General features: G+C 37.0%; 1 long non-coding RNA gene across 2 annotated transcripts; it reads right to left on the reverse strand.

The window, feature by feature from the left end:
- Nucleotides 1-9,957: 9,957 nt before the first annotated feature.
- Nucleotides 9,958-11,306, reverse strand: LOC5578618. Of its 2 annotated transcripts, XR_002499987.1 has the most exons (3): nt 11,055-11,069; nt 10,393-10,896; nt 9,958-10,323 (listed from the first exon to the last, which is right to left on the reverse strand). It is a non-coding gene; the product is annotated as an uncharacterized LOC5578618 (long non-coding RNA). The 2 variants fall into 2 exon arrangements; XR_002499986.1 differs by having other exon boundaries at nt 10,393-11,306.
- Nucleotides 11,307-17,699: the final 6,393 nt, after the last annotated feature.

Here is a 17,699-nt window from a genome sequence, read left to right on the forward strand (position 1 = left end):
CCAGTTCCTGCATCATCATCGGATTTGAGAGATGTTGTTGCAGTTGCGCCGCCCGCAGATGATCGACGAAGTTCCCTACTGCCAATCCAAACTCGATCACCGTTTCTAGTTTGTCTTGTCTAGGACCCGGTGTGCGGCGAACCTTTTCTAACAGGGATTTGAGTAGCAGTTCCGGACGGCCGTAGCGAATTCTAAGTGTCTCGATGGCGTGAGGTACACTCTCTGGCAGTAGCAGTTTGCTGCAAACTGACTCTTTTGCGTGTACCGAGAGACACTGCTGTAGACGAATCAAATTTTCTGCATTCGTGTAACCACAAGCAGCCGTAGACTGTTCATAGCTACTAATGAACATTGGCCAGTCCATCGGGTTTCCGTCAAACCTGGGCAACTGTTTCCCAACTACCTGCCGGGCTGCAATCTGCTGCGATTGAAGAACGGTCGGCTCCGCAACCATTGTTGTCTGCTGAATCGGAACTTGCGGTGGTACAAACATCTGCCCTCGAGGGTTGGTCTGCCAATCTACTTGAGGATTGGCGACACCATGAAATTCTGGTGGATAAGCTTGACGATTTGGCACAGGGATCTCAGCGTGGTGCTGAATTGGCTGCTCGAACACTCTTTGAGATTGAGTTGCATCCATCCGAAAACAATTATCGTACTGTTGTTGTGGAAGGGGCTGGCATAACTGCGGCCGACCGGTTGTTTGATGCAATTGCCGATTTGGCAGCGGTTGATGTTGATGAACTAACGTTTGGATACGCTGTAACGGTAACCCATCCTCCGATTGGGATTGATGCAGTTGCTGCGCCATAGTGAAGTTCTCCTTCATGCTCTGCTGGGGACGAGGCTGAGAACTCGAAACGTACTGGTGAAATGGCTGCACAACAATTTCAGAACAAGCTTGTTGAAGTTTGATAGGTCCTCTCTTCTTCTCAAGGACCGATTGCGTGGCGAGTTGAGCAGCCCTATGTAGCGGAGGTGCCAGCTGGTATGGTAACGGGTCGTGGAAACCAGTAGGATGAAGGCCATTATTGCTTTCTCGCTCCTTCACCATCTTTCCCATCGAACTTCCGTTGGACTTTTGATCCGCCAGCCAACTTTTTACCTGGTCTTACAATTTTTGGTGAACCTTTGTAATGTCGAATCACTGTTTCCGCTCTTGTTTTACCGTCACTTCAAAGATCGTGCTGTATGTATAGAGTAGTTTTAAGGTTATAATATGGTTTTAATTGCTAAACGATTGTACTCACGATTAGTTTCAACTAGACTTATTCGTCTTCGAAGTTATTAGGTGACAAATGGTGGGCTTTAGGTTTAACTACACGTACACCTAGTTTAAGATCCAATTAATTAAACTAATTCATTTTCAACCGCATGATATGTTACCTGTGCACGTATAATTTATAATTTATAAGGCAATCAACAAATTATTTATAGTCAACAACTTTTACGCCCAGAGAGAAATCCAACATTTAAGTTCAAATATAAATTCACTTAGTTTTTTAGAATCTTTAGTAACTAATTGTATGCCACGATTTCAATTGTACTTTCTACATGCGAGAGCAATTCAATCCTTTTCGTTTTTGTTTACACCCGATTTTTTGGATATCGTTGTGATCGTTTGTAGTGTCGTTGTGCGGTCTTCGCGATGATCGTTTTCTACATCGACTGTAGAACGGGGGGTCTCATCGTGACAACGACTTTTGGCCAGCTAGATTCGTCAAACACCCCTTAGTGCGACGAGGTGAGGATGTAACACGGTAAAAAATAGGCACCATGCTATCAATAGTTCTGCACTTGGATTTGCACTACTGTTGAATCTTGACAAAATCAAGGTAACAGCACTTGAATTCAACGTTGCATGTTTTGATTTGAAATAAAAAAAAGTTAAAATAAACATTTCCGCCTGACCCAGATTTGAACCATCAACCTTCGGAGTACAAGTCCAGTGTCTTACCTCGACACTAACTCGCATCTGTTGAAATGGATAGAATTGATCTCAATCACTATCTACATCGAGCTGTCAATGTTTGCTCTCATACAAAAGACATGATGTTCAAAATCAACGACTTTTCACTTCAGAGTCTAGTTCTAGAGACAGTAGAGCAAATCCAAAGTTGAAACTCTTCAAATCATGGTGATTTGTGTTTTGAATTGAGTCAAGTGATCAATCTATTCAATCGAACGTGCTGATTTTTTACCGTGAAGTAATAGATCGTTTTACGCTTCTCAAAAATCACTTGAAACCGGAAAATTTCACCACCACCCACCAAACGCAAACGATTCAGACAAAAGCATGAATCCTAGAGCGAGAGAAGTCAATTTGCGCGAGAGACAAAACGTGAACCAACCGCGGCAACTCGCGGTGAGTGTGCCGTTGTATATTCATCATAATTTATTATGCTAATTTTGAGCAGGCCCGGAGAATACAAATGACTTCTTTTTATCGCGACGCGGGCTTATCAGGGCGACAGTTAATTCTCTCTGTATGGCAGTCAAATGATGTCAGTCTTGAGTCAGTCTGCTGGAACGGTTGGTCTTTATGGCGCTCAAGACATTGAGAATACTGTTCCTATAGGGCTGACTCGACGCTTGGGCGAGCAATTGCCGCGAATAAAATAGAAGCAACAAAGTAATTTCTACCCCCTATCCGGATAGGCTGCTGCCGCGTGGGTGGAAGTGCAATAAAAGATTTCTAATTGCTGAACTGTTTTGAGATAAGAGTTATTGGTAAAAATCAAAACGAATTTTGGCATAGAATACTACGTGGTACTACTTTTACTTTCCTAACAGAGATAGAGCTCAATATTCCGCTTAGTATTTAGGGGACCTAACAAAACGGGGAGAAACATTGATGAGAATGCCTCTCCTAGTAGACCCAGAACGTCCAGCTATTCAGCAAGACCAAGCTGAGGATCATGGGTTCAACCGCCACCGGTTGAGGATCTTTTCGGGTTGAAAATTCTCTCGACTATCCATAGGACATAGAGTATCTTCGTAACTGCCACACCTTATACTCATTCAAATATGGTAGATTGGCAAAGAAAGTGCTTAGTTAATAACCATGGAAGTGCACATAAGAACACTAAGCTGAAAAGCAGGCTCTGCCCCTATTGGGACGTAACGCCAGAAATCAGAAGAAGGCTCTTCTAGCAAGAAGCTTGAATTAAAATTTCCCGCTGGAATACTTTTAATGCATAAATGGTGCTTCTCTTTCGGGTCTTCAAGATGTTTCATTAGTGCCAGCTTACTTAGATTAGTTCAATCCTAGGACCGCCTTATATGGAAAAAGGCTGAAAAATAAACAAACCTGTACTAAAGCCAATTGTTGCAAAGACGTGGAAGGATAACTTTCGAATTAGGTCAAAAACTAAATATCCTCGCTTTTTAAAAGCCAATCACTTTAAATGTATTTTTTTTTTAATTTGCGCATCTGGAAAACCTAATGTTACCCCATATCAGCTGTAGAATGGGATGTTGAAAGATGAAAAACAGTTCAAGTTAAATTTAGAGCATCTTCTAAATATGATATTTCCCTAGCATTTCATCAAAATATGGTTGGTGCACATTTCTCTAAAAAGTTAAAATAAAATGTTCAAATTCACATGCATTCTTCAGAACTTCATCCAAGTTTTCACATCAGTTATTACAGTTATTGCTCCGATCACTCATAGACAGTTTATTTCAGGAATTCTTCCGATTTCATCAAATATTTTTTTTTTAAACGTCTTGTAGGACATTATTCAGAGATTGTAAGTTTATTACCAAGATATCTAGTAATTTATCAAGAAAATTCTAAGAAATTCTTTATCAACTATACTGCCGTTATACGCATAATTGTCCCATGTTCCAAAATGTGCAATCGAGAAAAACGTGTTTAAAGATTTTAACACATCTAGGCCTCGTATTGACCAGGTGTGTGGTAAATTAAATGAAAATCTTCACAATAGTATAAAGAATAGCGTCTTCATTAGAGTCAAGAGTTTGTATTATAGAAATAAAGTAAATTTAGCTACAAAATTCAAAGTGGGACTGTTATGCCTATAAATGCAGGGTTTTTGGTGAATTTCTACGCATAACAGTCCCACTGATAGTAGTGACCAATGATGTGGTAAGCATACTGCTGTAGATGACCGTTCATACGTATAGATTGTATCGAATGCAGAGGCTGTATATCCTCAAGACAATGTTAAGGCACCTAATGACGGCTCAAGTGACATGTGCCAAACGGAGCCACGTGTGGGGAAGTGAAGAAATACGATTTTATAGTTTAGGATGGAAAGCTAAGTTTTCTGTATGTGTGATAATGAGACAGTTAATGAGTTAGTGAAAAAAGAGTGGATGAGTTATTTAGAGAGTTTATAAGATGTTATGAACTCATATATCGACTCTTCCAGCTGCAGGCTAGACAGAAACTCATCTGCAAAGTCAAGGTAAAGGTTATTCTGCGGAGTAAATATTTAACTCAAAATTCACGAAACAAACCTTCACACGATTTGACATTTCTTTGGACTGGTTTGGCAAAATCTTGATATTCGATACATCGCAAATTAAGCTTCAGAACCACCAACATATTTGCCACTTGCACCGAAAAACCAATAATCCGGAATAACCCAGTATGTGGCCAGGTCATCCAAAACCTCTTAAACTATTCTTCTTTTGACTTTTTCTTGACTTTATCAAGTTTGATAAGTCGCAAGATAGGTCTCAGAACCGCCAATATAATAGCCACCTCCTCTGGAGAACAGGGTATCCAAAACAACCTGCTATCCAAGAACCTTTGAATTACCTTCTTTAGCCTGGATTTGGGAATTTATGTAGTTTGTTGTTGCCAGCTATGTTTCAGAACCGACGGTTTAGAAGCCATTTCCCCCAGAGAATCGGTATTCGGAACAACCCAGCATGTGGCCAAGTCATCCAAAAACGGTCGAACTGTTTTTATTTAGACTTGGTTTGCTAAATCATGAAGTTAATTAGTCGCAAGCCATGGACTCGAAATTAAAGTGGTTACATTTGCTTCAAGTGGTATTATTTCACTACTCCCTGTGATAAATCCAAAATAACGGTAAATTTTTAATCGATGACCGCGATTCCAAACACTAGAAGAATTTTGTGATCGACCCTGAAAATTCAACTGAAATTCCTTGAAAAACGGATGGGAAATAAAATTTTGATATTGAAAATTTCAATCAAATCTGACGTCAGGCTCGCATGAATGATGAATGCATCCCGATAATACAAACACATAAAACAGGTTGTGTTCCACATGGAATGTAAAGCCAACGTAAGAAGGTGTTCAAAACGATTTTCCCGAACACCAGCTAATTCAAAACTGCCTACTGACTATTTTGTTCTGGATCAGCGCAGCGAATTGTATAGTGTGACAGTTATGTGTAGAAATACAGTAGTGGGACAGTTATGCGTGGAAATTCAACAATGGGACAAATTGACTTGGCTTGCTTTTCATTGAGTTTCCGAACAAAGTTAATTTTCGGTGTGTGTTTTCTAAAACTATACGTAAAAATAAACTGTTTGATGACAAAAAGTCAAAATGCACAAAAAGTAACATGGGACAATTATGCGTATAACGGCAGTATATAGAAGTTCTTTCAGAGATCCTTGTAAACATTCATCAAGGTATACTTTTATCTCACACAAGTTGCATCTGAGATTACACTAGTATTTTCTTTCGATATTTATTGCTCCAAAAAAATTTGAATGATTTTCTCGTCATCTCCCTAGAGACATCCCTGTATCCATCCTGTTCTATGAAGGATTCTTTAAGTAATTTAAAAAAAATGGAATTTATGTCTTCTAAAAAATGGAATTGAATGTCTTCTAAACGAGAGTGTTCACACTTAATTTAGAATGCCGAATCTCAGCTAATTTTAACCGAGATCCGCACAGCTGAGTAGTCGGCAAACAAATTTCCTGGGATCTCAGGAAATTAAAGCCGAGTATCAGTTAATCATGCTTTGTTGCTAAGCAACCGGACAATTTGTTAGCTGAGTCTCGGTTAAAATCAGAAAACCGAGATTCGCACAGCCGAGCGCGTGAAAAAAATTTAAGTGTGTTCGAGGAAGTCCTAAAGAAATCATTGGAATATTTATTTGGAAAATATGAAATTTCATTGAAAAATGTCTGAAACGATCTTCGGAGGGATTCTGGATGGAATCTCCGAAGTTATTTCTGTGTACAATTCCAATTTGAGTTCAAGATATTGAACGATTTTTTTGGAAGGATTACTTAGGAATTTTTCTTATCTTTATAATCGAGACTTTCATCCGGAGGCTGGTTCGTCTCCACTTCAGATCATTAAATGATTAAATTTTGATAATCATTTTCTTTTTCTTGGAAAATAAATTAAAATCACCAATATTTTTTCATATTTTCCTATGTTGTTCACACGTTTAAGGACATTTGGGAAAGAATCCATGTCATGGCAGTCACAATGGCTACCTTACCCATACATACACTTCCCCCCAGCGATTCATGTTTTTCGCCTATTACTTCACTTACCTGCATTTGATCGTCACCATAATGCTAATGGAGATCCAGAATTTTGTTAGCTTTCCAATGAGATAACATTATTTATTGATTTGATTATAATTTGCACAAACCGTGCTCTTACTTAACAAGCGGAACGAAATTTTTCCCTGTGGTTTACTTTGGAATGAAGGAATGAAGGACACTTTTCATTGATTTTTTCCACTTACACTACACGAAGCTTCTCCAGGTCAATTTACTTTTACTTCACGCACAACAAACTACACAAACAAGCAAGTTTCCTGTGAAAATAATTTGGAATTTGGTAAAACGGTGCCAAAAACAATTACTCGATCACAAATTTCACTTTTTTTTTATTTTTCTAATTATAGTCGCCAGCCTACTGTTTCAGTGCTGCCAATGTTGTTAATTAGAACATTCTACATCAATTCAAATGTTTCAGTAGTAACGTGAAATCTTGTGAAATACCAATTTTACTGGAACAAGCTAAATTTCTGATAACAAATTGTTCGTATAGTTTGAATCTGAACATGAACACCTTGATGGTAGCTCATCGCTTAGTCAGTTCTTACAACAGTTCGTATTCATGGTGATATTTGTAGATTACCTACTGCATCTTGGTTATGTTTTCTTTGACCATGGTGGTATTCGGTACGACTTATTTTTTATTAAAATCGAGTAAGTTAGTGTATTATTCCTTAAAGTAGGCCCGTGCAGAGTGATATGAGAATGGTGAAGGTTGGGAGTTTCTTTAGGTAGGCACCTAAGCGCCGTAATAGTTCATTGCGAAAACTGTACTGGCAACCATGTACCATTTCACTAATACCTGTCCATAAGAGCATACCACTACATTTGTACGAAAATTTGTGGATCCAACGGAGTTTCACCTTAAAACAAAATAGATAGTTTTTTTTAAGGGAAAAATACATCGAAATTTATCGTAAGATATTTATTTTTTTCAAAGATGCCTATCTTTGAAAAGGAATTTTTAGTCATCTAAAATTAAATATTCGTCAATCGTTTATGTATTTTGGAGAATTTCTCAAACCTGGAATTATTTTTTAACCCTGAGAAAACCTGGAACTATCAGGGAATTTAATTTCTGTACATGAGTAGAGACCCTGCTTCGTACTTCTTCACTGAAGGATTTTATTTCAATCACAGGCCGTGATAGTTCTATAATTCACGCAATTTTCTGAAATTTCCTCGACGAGCGCGTAAAATTGAGAATGTAAACACAGTTCAATCCGTCGTAGGTACTGAGAAAAAAGCCTGTGCTTGATGCTCGGCGTAAAAAACGATTCCTTTGATTGTATTGTTTTCGCTGCACTGTGAGCAAATGTCATGATTGTTCGGTCAAAAGGAATTGTTTTTATATGTTCAAGCTGATTTTTGATAGCGTACAATGAGTTTTAAAAGGAAAATGATATATTTTATCATGCTGAAGGAATGGAGGGACCCCAAGATCTATGTATTCCAGAAATACATTTTATAATAGCGTTGATATGTTATATTTTGACCATTCACTACATCACAGTGAGCTGTGAGTTGCGAGACGAATCTGAAAACTGATTACGACAGAAATGAAAATGATACGACGAATTGAGAATACGGCAAGATGCAATGTCATTGTATTATTTCCAAAAAGATAATTAAGATTTATCAAAGTCATATTGTACGGCGTCATGCACAAATTACGTCACGCTCCAAGGAGGGGGGGGGGGGAGCCAAGCGTGACAAGCCTTACAAAGTTATCGAAGGACTCATACAAAAAACGTGACAAAGGGGGGGAGGGGTCGAAAAAGTCGAAATTTAGCGTGACATAATTTGTGTACCATCCCTACAATGTGAAAGCCGTTTTGGGAAAGAATTGTTTGTATCAGCATCATTCACTGCAATACTGAGAAAATGGTAGGTTCTCACTGATCAAAGCATAACCCAACAAACATTTTTGCTGAATAAAAGTTCAACAAATCACTGTTAAGCTTATTTCAATTTAATAAGCTATTGTCCAGCTACTAATGTTACTTGGGAATACAATGGATACTAGCACATCACCCTACTTGGTTTAAAAATATAAAACATAGCACATTCGCATTTTCAAATGAATTTTTCAAAAATATCGAAAAAATCTGATGAATGTTAACCCGGATTACGGTACCATCAAAGCACCAGTAGTAGCTCATACCCCTATTTCTACTCACTCGTGTAAATCTTTTGGTCTAAAATTATCAATAATTTCATTCCAATGTTTCAACATTGTATATTCTATGTAACACATTAATACTATACCAAGCTTCAGAATTAAGGGGGGTCCGTAGCTTTGAGGTTACGCTTTCGCTTCATAAGCGGAAGGTCATGGATTCAATTCCCAGCCCCTCCACACAAAAACCCGTCCAGCCACCAGAAGACACCGCACGGAGGAGCGTGCTTTGGGGAGCACATTCATCCTCCGTCAGTATCAGATGGTGACTGAGACAAACTGACCCTCTTCGCAGGCAGCTAGCCTCACTAACAGCAGAGCTCTCTCCTACCTGCTCGGTGTGAGAGTGAAAGAGTAGGAGAGAGTGAAAGTTGATGTAAATATAGATAAGTTAAAAATAGATCTGTATCGATAAAGAAGCTACAGATCAACTAATTTCGGCACAGTAGTGGCCACGAGCACGGAGTGCCTTAATAAAAAAAAAAAAAAAAAAAAAAAAAAAAAAAAAAAAAAAAAAAAAAAAAAAAAAAAAAAAAAAAGCTTCAGAATCATTTTCAAAATTTTATTTTGAATCATCTGCAGAGCTATTGTTGGTATTACAACAGCCATACCAATATGGCATACAACATGGCTGGCCTGAAAATTTGTTTGCAGATGAAAAGCTTTTTCTTAAGACAAAGTTTCCTGAGGTAACTCAATTGAGTCTGTTGCGAAAATATTGACCAACATAGGTCCCATAATGCTGCTTTCAGGAACACCACTGCCTATATTCTCACAACAGTCCCATGTTTATAGGATTTTCTGTAAACATGGGACCTTTATGCGCATTATGGGCAGACCAGCTCTTTCAGACTTGAAACCTGTAGTGTACGATTTGACAGATAATTTTGCATTGTTGGAAAATTGAAAGCTTTTAATTTTGCAATCAATCCTTCATGCCAAAAACTGTCGAATGCATGTGATGTGGAACTGTGAACTTTACACGAAATAACTCCGGCCGTCGGAAAAAAAATTGTCTACTTGTGCCAGCATACGATACAAGAAAAAAATCACAACAAAAGTATTACGGTGTCGTTTTGATTTAATCTTCCCTTTTTCCGAACATTTTTTTTAGAATGACCTTTTTATACCAATTTGTTGATTTCAATCTATTCCAGGTACTGCATATGATGGAGGTTGTTTTAAAATAATCATTAAAGTTGATGATTACAAATTTGGTGGGGAAATACAAAACCGTGACAAAACAGTAACACTGTAATATGTTTATATATTTATTGTACACAATCTCTAGATGTTATTGATTACAAAATTTCAACATAAATATATTTCTTCAGTTAATCTGTTAAAGCAATAATATACATCTGATTATTATAATGCACTAACAGTTACTAAAATTACCATTGAAGAGAATACATTTTCAATTTGTTGAAATTCATGCCTGAAAATTCTGCATAGGTACTTTAACCCATGTGAGATATCAATCACTGTTAATGTCAATAAGTATTTTGTGCTATATCCGCTTCAGGTGGGGGCAATTCTTAATGATCATTTATCGCCAAATGGATATCCTGGGGTGACTTGGTAGAGTGGTGTTCATCAGATTCGACCGATTCCTGCAATGATAAGTGAGATATTAGCCGAAATTCGTTTATAAACTTTACTAATTCGTGCTCCATACGTACATCAGAATGATCGCAATCTTCATGACTGAAATCATCTCCATCATGATGGTGATCATCGTGTTCATAAGAATGATCGTAATCAACTTCTTCCGATGTGAGGTTTACACCATCGCTAACTTCAACCTGCGCAGTAACGGTTTCATTTTGGTGAGCATGTACTTCAGTTATTGCTTCATCCAGTTGCTTCAAAAAATCACTATCGGTAGAAAAAGGATTGGGTTTTGCCAAAACCACGACACTGATCGAAACCAGACACAACAGTATGGCACTTTTCATTCTTGCGGGTGTTGATTGCGACTGCGGGAATAATCGAGAGTACTGCGGACGATATTTAATAACCAATGATATTTATACGGAGTGGAATTGTTTTGAGAGACATGTGTAAACAACTTGCGTGTTGTGATATTTTATAGGTTCTCACATATACAATAGGGATATTGAATACCGGTTCGGTACTTACGGTATAGTTACAAATTTCAACCCTCTATAGGCAATCCAAAGCATCTGAAATAAAATACTGGTTACTTTACTATGATCAAATGCTAATTATTGCTGTTAAATGGAAATTCGTTCAAACAACAACTAAAAAAATATTATTTGTACAATCAAAAACAAATAATGATCGTTGATTTCTTATTCGATATAATAATAAATAACCCTACCGTAGCTAAACTTTATGAATCATCCATGAGAGAAACCCCTTTTAAAACTAGTCCAACAGGTTGCAAATGCAAATGAGTAATGCGGTGGTGAAGCAGTTAGATCAATGCGTCGATGCTCGATGTGATGTGACAATTTCGATTAGATTCAATTGGTTGGCTGCCTATTTAGGTATTCTCGTCGTCGTGCAGTGAAACTACCACGTGCTGGTTAGCTTTTGCTTCGCAGTCAGCGAACTACGGAACAACAACAGATCAAAGTTACAGTTTTAATGCGTTTCTGTAAATATTAATATGCTGATTTAAAGTTTTTAAAATCATAATCACGTTACAAAAAGATTGACAACGTTAAGAAATTTTGGAGATTTGACAACTCCCTAATCTTCCCTCATAGTAAGGAATCGATTCGGAAACGATAATTTACCAACTTTATTTGAAGTTTAAAAGAATTCACAAAAAAACGAACAAAAACTGAAAATTTTGATTTTTTGCTAAGGAACGGTGGGGTTAGTGGATACAGAAAAATGAATGGTTAACTTAATCTGTGAATGATGTAATTCCAACTTTTTCCTGTGGATAATAAATGAGGGACTAATATACTTCAAATCGTTATTTGTTTTGTTTTTTTGATTGTCATGTACATATTGAGTATGAAGGACTTGAAAATTTGCGCCAAATGTTCCACTTGCCCCACCATGGTGTATGACGTTTACACATTACTACCATATGTTGGCCCGTTGGTCAAACATATTGATTTCAGCATTAGGTGTACATGACTGCATGACTAAGATTTTGATTGCGATTTGTTCTAAGTGCTACGTCTGTTTGTCTGTGAATAGTATTTAAGCATCTTCTCTGTGAATTTAAAAATACTCTAGCGAGGGAAGCGAAAGTTATCGTCATTTGAAGGTTTTGAGCTATTTTGGAACGGACTTTCAAAAGCTTCAAATTATTTCCCATCATTATTATTTTTGTTATCACCAGCTTTGCAGCAAACATTAAAAATATGTGATAACCAAGCATTTGTATATTTACCATTATTTCGAAGAAGTTCAAGTTATGGCTCATTTATATCCCTTTGTTATATTAATGGTCATTATTTACAAATTAAACTGTACATAGGCTTGACACCCTACATACAAAAGATATAATATTCAAGCATCTTCACAGTTAGTTTGAGAATACTCTATCGAAATACAACATAACTAGAATACTTGGACCTGTCATTAAGCTAGAAGTTTTAGTCCTGTCATTAAGATTTTTTAATTCAATCCACAATGGACCGAATCGACAATTTAGCCGGAAAAAAGTGTTTTCTCTGTTCTCGTCGATTTTAGACGTTCGATGTCTTCAGAGAAGTTATTCGTAATTGAGTTTTGCATTTTTTAAGAAAAAAGTTGAATAAGGTGGCCCTTGTTTAAGTTTAAATTTTGACTCAAACTTTTTTGTTTGGTGAAATTCGTGGCTGCACTCTACTGCAAACTTCTAGAAAATGTTATTTTGAACAACTTTGACGAACACACTTTTGATCTAACTCTTCATTTGAGCTAAGTAAATTGATTTTGAAAGTTTTAACTTAGGGTGGACCCAAAAAATCAGTTATTTTGGTCCAACTTTTTTATTTTCAGTTTTACGTGAATGTGGTCTTTAGAAGAGTTGCAGGGAAAGTAAAGATACACATTTTTGTTGTACATCGCAAGTTTGTAATTCTTGTGATTTTGAAGTTATAAGCAAATTTAAGTGAAAAACTATGAAATCTTTAGATGCCCATAACTCATGAAGTTGGTTCAATAAATTTTTTCTTTTAGTGGCATTCGAAAGGCCATACAATAGGCAACTTTTGCTGCAAAAACTGTGAGAACGTAGATTTTGTAAATTGAGAAAATTCACTTCAAAAATACACTTGAAAAACTCGAAATTCGCCTATAACTCACAAGATTTTTAAGTTAACGGCGTGCTGACTTTTTCTCCATAAAATTCGATATGAAAAAGTTGTAGATTTTGGTAAAACCTGTAGCTTTGCTCAAGGCATACAATTTATGCTCAAATGAAGAGTTAGATCAAAAGTGTCTTCGACCAAGTTGTTTAAAATAACATTTTCTAGAAGTTTGCAGAAGAGTGAAACCACGAATTTCATCAAACAAAAAAGTTTGAGTCAAAATTTTAACTTAAATAAGAGCCACCAAGTGCCTAACTTTTTACCAGTACCGGAATCCGGGGCATTAATGCCTATGCATTGATATGTTTTTTGGATGTTTCATGAATATTTTATTTGAAAAGGCAAATGTTGCATGTTTTATATTTTTAAAACAAGTACTACCATCCATAGCTCGGGGCTATATACTGTTTTTTGTTTTTTTAAAGATTTAACCATGTTTAAAAAAAAGCGATTTTTTTATTTAGCTGATATGTCGTGGCTGTAGTTCGATTCGCTATCGGGGATGCATTGCGGCGGCGACGGTGTTCGCGCCGCTGGCCGTCGGCCAAGCTTTGCTCTTCGAGGCTGCAACCATGACAATCGACTAAAATTCAAATGCAGAAAATCACTTGGCGTAGTCAACGTCATTTCTTGTACACAACCCCCTCTGATTATTATAAATAACCGCGATTTTTATGTGTATTCTCAAAAACAACTATATTTGGCATTGACAGGCGGGTAATTTTGTTTTGTACAAGGTCACCATGATTGTAATCATATTTTTGACGTTACGGCAATATTGTCTGTTTCATTCGCAACAAAACGCGCCGCCAACTTTCGAACAGACTGAAAAAAATCGTCGCCAGCAAAGCCAATCGAAGGAGGTGATTTGCCTTTGTGTTGGCAAGACTGGTGAAACGTTAAATGCCAGAAAAAAAATCAAAGGAGGTAATTTGCTATTGTGTTGGTAAGACTGGTGAAACGTCAAATACACAGCGGTTGCTTGCCTGACGACGATTTTGGCGACGGTTTCACGGGCGACGATTACAAATCGTCGCATCCGATAGGGTGCAAAATTTACAATATACTGGGTGTCAATTGAAAATCTAAAATAATGCGACCGTCACGAAATTATGTAAGATTTTGAATACTAATAATTCAGCCATTTACAGTCACCCCACAGTTATGGATAGCAACAGATATGGATCAAAGTTGGATTAAAACGGGAATATTTCATCAAATAGAGTTGATGAGTTGGATACCACGGTTATGAATCAAAGATAAGACGATTCCGAAATAAACGCCAAAACGTATGCTTTCACCAACACACCATTCGTTTACCTCGCAGGTAAATTGCTGTTATAGTGTTTTGATTCATAATATGAGCCAATTTGATCCACAATAAGGATCCTCCTCTCCCACTGATCCACATCTGTGGGGTGGACAATAGAGTGATGCAATTTTTGAAATTTTGGCTCCCCTATGCTTAAATGATTTTAATTATGGTAAATAGCATCCTCCCTTTGGGGCCCAGATAGCCGTAGCGGTAAACGCGCAGCTATTCAGCAAGACCATGCTGAGGGTCGTGGGTTCGAATCCCGCTGGTCGAGGATCTTTTCGTAAAGGAAATTTTCTCGATTCCCAGGGCATAGAGTATCTTCGTACCTGCCACACGATATATACATGCAAAAATGGTCAATCGGCAAAGAAAGCTCTCAGTTAATAACTGTGGAAGTGCTCATAAGAACACTAATCTGAGAAGCAGGCTCTGTCCCAGTGGGGACGTAACGCCAGAAAGAAGAAGCATCCTCCCAAAGTTTGAAGTGATTCGGAAGAAATTTGACTGTGCACACGCCATTTGAAGTTTATATGGAGATTACTATGGGAAACGCTAATCTTATGTGTTCAGCCCTCTATCTCTTCGTCATAATATTTTAGCGAAAAGTGAACAAACTCTTCTAATGTGAAATCTTCCCAGCTACAACTTTGCCGAAGACCACTTTTCGATTGGACGTCAGGATAAATTGTTATTCATCATCATAAAGTTGGTTTGCATTTCACATGCTTCATCAACTGGTCGGCGTTAAGTCAGAGTGGACCAAGTGACATTTTTGATATTTCGAGAAAAATGGGTATAAAGTCTAACGCTATGTAATTTTTAAAACTCGTTTAAATTTTGGTTCAATATTTCTGCACATCATTGTATTACTTTCAAACAATATAATGTGAAGTGATAATCATGAAAAATCATAATCCAAACCTCTGATAGAACGATTTTTTGATGGACTATGTGTGGAGAACTAAAGACCACCGTTCAGTGAGTTGGTTCACTCTGACTGAACAATTTCTAGGAAAATAAGAATCATTTAATGCTTGCATGGTCAAATGCATCCAGTTTGACCATGCATCTCTAAAATAATCAGATTATCAAGACCCTTCGACACCAGTATCGTAAATACTACAATAATCCATTCGTCAATACCAAACTTAGTGGCATTATGATAGCTTGAAAATAAAGGGTCAGGACATTGAAGACCAGAAAAATTCAAATATGTGTTCAGTCAGAGTGGACCAAGTGAAAATCTTGATACTGACCAAAATATACTGGTCCAATAAGCGGGTACTAGCACATTCCATACATACACCATAGAACTACCATAAACTTCTATCGGACCCTGAAATTGACTCAAAAAATGCAATAATCCATCAATTTATTGCTTTTCAATACTTGGTCCGCTCTGTCTGCACAGAAATTGTTGCAATTTCTGACCACCCATCCAAATATGGTAAATGGTCAAAAATCAAAATCAAATGCACCGAATTAAGTAATATTTATAAATTTCTATTGATGGATAAGTAGAAGAATCATTCGATGTTGAGAAATCTGACAAATCTCTTGAAATGTTTTTCATTTCCTCGCATTGCTCTGCGCGCTGATCATTTTCGCTATTATGGTAATAAGCACTTGTTCCACTCTGACTGCACACTTTTATCGGTTTTTATTGATCTTCCAAAGTAAATTTGTTACATATCTCTCGCAGTTTACAGCATTCATCAAATCTGGTCAAAGTGAAACGGAGGTAAGAAAATTTCGCATCTAATGAGAGAATAATCTAATTTTCCCAAGTTTTGTTTTTGGTCCCCTCTGACTTAACGCCGACCAACTGTTCGGCAAGCAACAGTGGTGCTCCTGGCGGGAAGAATAGATCAAAGTAATCCAGGCTACTATGTTCTACAGCAAAAAAGCAGTGTTGCTCTGAAAGTAATTGAATGATCATGTCAGCATGATAGGGTTCATTCAAATATTACGTAACGCAAAATTTACCAACTTTAGACCCCCTCTCTCCCCCACATAACAGCTTTTATATGGAAAATTTTAAATTTTTGTATGGACCGTAACACTATGTAAGACCCCCTCCCTCCCCTGTTGCGTTATGTAATATTTGAACGAGCCCATATAGACTTTGTTATCAACAACAACAAATTATCCTTACGTCCCATCAAAATGTGGTCTTCGGCAAAGTTGTAGCTGAGAAATTTTCACATGAGATGAGTGTGTTCACTCTTCCATAGATTATTATGACGAGCAGTTAGAGGACTGAACACAAAAGGTTTGCCTTTTCCATAGTAATTTCCATATAAACTTCAAATAGCGTGTGCACCACCAAATTTCTTCCGAATCACTTCAAATTTTGGGAGGATCATTTTCATCATAATTGACATCGTTTAAGCATAGGGGAGCAAAAACTACAAAATTTGCATCAGTCCAGTGGACATTGTTTGGAATTTTCATTGAAATCGACACTCTGTGGTAAATAACGGATTTGAAGCAGTATTCTCAAAAACAATCAAATTCTACAGTGTCAGGAAAGTAATCTGACTTCGTACAACGTCACCATGATTTTAAATCATATATTGTTCTGAAAAATTACCCTTACTTGATCCATAACTGTGGGGTGACTGTACCGGTAGATTTCCAATATTTTCCCACCAATCGATCGGAAATTTATACAACATTTTACTCAAATTAAGAAAACTTTTGATTTTTGACGATAGACTGTCGAAAATTGTGAAAATGTCGACCCCTTTCTTACGCAACCAAACACGTGGGTTGGGAAGCACACTATAAAAGCAGACCAATTTCTGCTTCTTCGCTCATTCTTCTTTTGACGTTAACTACGTCTTACGGCAATATACTGGGTGTCAATTGAAAATCTACAATGTTGCGACCGTTACGATATCATGTTAGAGTTTGAACTAAACGAAGGCTACAACTATGACAATCGACTAAAATTCAAATTCAGAAAATCACTTGGCGTAGTTAACATCATGCGGTCGTGCCTTGCACACAACCCCCTCTGATTTTTTTTTCCTAAAATGACCCTTAAAAATCAAAATTTCAGCAAAACTTTTTTTTAACATTTTTGAACCATTTTTTGTGTCTTTTACAAAGTTGTTTCACTACCAAAACTACATATTTTTGCTGAACATTGAAACTTGCTATATCTTATGGTAAAATAGTGGTGTTTAAATAATTGATTTTTATGGGACTTTTTTGGACTAATAGCATTAGCTTGAACGCGAATTGACGCACCAAAAATCACTATGCGTAGCTTTAAGTGCATTCAAATTCAATTTACATCAAATTACGTAAATGTAGAAAATAGCCCAAATAGAGGATTCAGTGTAATAAATTAACAATTATACAATGAACGATGAAATGCAAAAAT

Source organism: Aedes aegypti, chromosome 2 (assembly GCF_002204515.2).
Source record: "Aedes aegypti strain LVP_AGWG chromosome 2, AaegL5.0 Primary Assembly, whole genome shotgun sequence".
Taxonomy (NCBI): domain Eukaryota; kingdom Metazoa; phylum Arthropoda; class Insecta; order Diptera; family Culicidae; genus Aedes; species Aedes aegypti.